The sequence below is a fragment of the Pteropus alecto genome, unplaced genomic scaffold, assembly GCF_000325575.1.
Source record: "Pteropus alecto unplaced genomic scaffold, ASM32557v1 scaffold23, whole genome shotgun sequence".
Classification (NCBI taxonomy): Eukaryota; Metazoa; Chordata; class Mammalia; order Chiroptera; family Pteropodidae; genus Pteropus; species Pteropus alecto.
This window is the reverse complement of record NW_006435837.1, coordinates 5,050,098-5,053,416: the sequence shown is the minus strand read 5'-3', so window position 1 is coordinate 5,053,416 and position 3,319 is coordinate 5,050,098. Positions and strand designations below refer to the sequence as shown.

Sequence of the window (3,319 nt, the reverse complement as noted above, 5' to 3'; positions counted from 1 at the left end):
CCTCAATCTCTGAGCTCCCCCTCAGATTCTGATCAGGGAGGCAGAGTAAAAAACACCTCATATATGGATTCAAATCCTTGCTCTCTCAGTGACTCCAGAATTTCTAGGGGGTTAAGGCTGCCATCTGGTTGGAAGGAGGTTAAAGGACTAGCTTTGACAATTCATTTGCATAACAAGAGCCCATCTCATTTCTATTTAGAGTTTATCTAGCTGAGTCAGTTAAGAGTCAGAAATGCCTTACCCACACTTTGGTCCCACTATGGGCCTCGGGCAATTTACTTATCCTGTTTCAGCCTGTTTCCTCATTCACAGGATGAGAATGCTATTTCCATATCTCACATGGACTTGTCAACTTGGAACTGCCCCAGGCTAGAACTGGAGCATGATACCAGTTCCCCAAACAAAGTCCCAAACCAAAGATACATATCTCTAGATTTCTCCCTGCTGGGTCTCCCTTGACAATGACTTACAGCTCCTTCCCCACCACCATTCACTCCACCAGCTCCATCATTTAGTCACAACTCTCATTTATTAAGCAACAGTTGGGTGTTGGGTATTTCACAATGAAAAGGCATACATAGTCTTTCCACCTGAAGTAATGAGGGACTATTTAGGGCCTTAATCTACTTGGCACATAAGCGTGTACCCTGAGTAACTGGCTTTGTCACTGGTAGGCTTCCTCCACACACACCCCCAGGCATAATATTTTGTGAATGGGTGGAGGCTGAGGACCCTGGCCTTTGGGAGAAATAAATGAAGCTTGGAGGAGGGGTAGAGGGACCTGCTGCCCCTTTAAATCATAACCACTAAAGTCTGGATCAGACATGCGACTGGAAATTTCTCCAAGTCTCTGATTTTTTATCTGTAAAATAATGCCTCCATCACATCGTGGTTTCCCACATGTGAAGTGTTTGGCAGACAGAGGGCAACAACAAATGTTAATTTCTTTACCAATTTATTTCACTCCACTACTCTCCTCCAAATCTAAGGTTAGGGAAGGAGCCAGGGAACAAACACTTGGTATTTTCTGACCGGAGATTCAAAGCACACTGTGTGTAACCATCTTCCCATCCAGAATACGTCCATGCTGGGTCCAATGGATTGCGGGAGGCCAGTCCTATCCAGTTTTCTGGCCATTGTCACTAGTGCAGTATCTGTTTCCGGGTGCTATAGCACTCCCAGCAACACCTTGGTCACACGCCTCCCATCCTTTTCTTTTTCTTTCTTGCCTTTCAGAGATCCTGTCTCAGAGGCTGTTTTCTAGCTACAAGACTTTATTTTACATTTCTTACCCAACTGCCCACCAACCAAGTTCTTACACTGGGCAACTGGCATCACCTGGAAAGCTGTTTTCTCTTTTAATTCAGAGATGGGCAGGTTTTCCTGGGCGGAACCTCACCGCTGGAGGTCTGGGGTGTCTTTACATCATAAAGGACCCCGACCTGGGCAGCTGATTGGTGCTGGTGTCAAAGCGGCCAGTGCCCCAAGTTCCAGTCTGGCTTGGCTCACTGTACCCAACTGCCATTCCGATGCCTCTAGTGGGCATCTGTCAGGATGAGGTGCAAGTGTCCATTGGAGGGATACTGTGTGTGGGGGTGGTGCAGGGTGGGTGGGTGGCCTCTCTGGGCTTCTAAGGGGCAGAGAAATTGCGATGCCACCGGGCTTATAAATCTGTGCCTTCCAATCCACCGCTGGCTTCTGAAAGTGGCACAGCTTCCCATGCTCCCCTTTGAGAAGAAAAAGGGAAGGACAAAACAGTGGGTGGGGGCATTATGCTGCTCTGGTGAGCAGCTCCCACTCACTAGCCTCCCCGCTATCCTCCTCCTACACTGCGACCCCTCTACTGTAACAAAGGCACATCACTACACATTTTCGAAGTTATCACAAGTCTCTCGGTCAATCAACAAACGATTCTGATGACTCAAAAGGAGGAAGAGAGACATCTAGAAAACGGTGGGGAAGATCCTCAGGAAAAAGCACAGCAAACCTTGCCCTGTGCACGCAAGGCTAAGAATTGCTTTCTCCCTGCTGGCTGCTTTTCTCTTGGTTCTAGAGAGAAGCTTCCAAGAATCAGCTAAATAAAGGGATCGCACCAGAGGATGAGAGAGAATGTTAAACCAACAAAAACAAAGACCCAAATGAAGCAGAGCGAGCCATGAGAATCCGCGGTTATCAAAACTTTGTTTGGTCGTATCTATTTATCATCGCTGTACACCCGGGCTCTGCGGAATATCATTCTGTTGATGTCACTTATCCTCAGCAAAATATTTACACATCCTTAAAAACGCCAGATGAGGGGGGCCGGCCCACGCACTGCCGCGAGCCGCCCCTCAAGCACCGTCGCCGAGTTCTGGGCAGACGGTGAGGTGGGGGCGCGACGGAGGGTGGCTCCCGCGGGCACTGGTAAGAGCTACGGACAGTTCCCGGAACGCGGCCATCCCGGCGCTGCGCCCTGCCCTGCCCACCTCTCCCCCACCTGACTGCTAGAAGCAGCCACATCCCCGATATGGTATCGCGCCTCCTCCTCCTCCTGCCTTTCTCATTGATTAAGTTCTCAAACCATTGTTAAAGCCGGGTTGCTTTTCCCTGGAAAACTGGGCTGAATTTATTAAGCTTCCTCATGCCACAAAAGGAATATTCATAAAAGTTTGGCAGGCAGAAAACGAGGCTGACTGCGTGCCACGGGGTGGGTGACAATTCGCTCTTCCAAAGCCACCTTCTTCCTCCGTGCCCCATCCCTTTCTCCATCCATCCGTCGTGCCCCAAACCTACTCCAGGGACTTCTGATGGGGAAACACAAAGCAGCAGCTGTTTGGCAACATTTCTACCCCTCGCCGGCAACTGTGGTGGGATGCCATTTCCCCACCCAGGCGGAGCTTATCCTGAACAATAGTCGGGCTTTAAACGGCAAACAAGCAAACACACAGAGCACAACCCCAACCCCAAAAAAGCCAACGCGGCGAGCAGCAGTAACTCCCTCCGCAGCAAAAGGCGCCGCGGAAACGCACGCAAAAATGCAGCGAGAACGCTGCTCTGTGCCTAACATGGCAGAAAGCCCGAGCCGGTGCGGCCACCCCGGGTCTGGACATTGGGGGCACGAGGACTCTCGGGGCGCCGACGCACACTCACCCGGCTCCGGGAGGATGCGGGGCTGGCCGAGCGTCACAAAGGCGAGCCCAACGCGATCTGGCAAAACCCAACTTTCCACCCGGCTCGCCAGGGCCGCCAGATACGTCAACAGAATCCATCTTTCGAAGGGCCTGGAAGGCGCCGGGTTTTCCGGGCCGGGGCAGAGCTGCAGAGCCAGAGGCGGCCCCGT

General features: G+C 51.4%; 1 protein-coding gene across 1 annotated transcript in view; it reads right to left on the bottom strand.

The window, feature by feature from the left end:
- Positions 1-3,319, bottom strand: part of RAI2 (retinoic acid induced 2) — a 59,339-nt gene extending 56,020 nt beyond the window's left edge. Inside the window, exon 1 of the mRNA XM_006911630.2 lies at positions 3,130-3,319. The gene's annotated coding sequence lies outside the window, so the exon portion shown is untranslated. The remainder of the gene's footprint in view (positions 1-3,129) is intronic.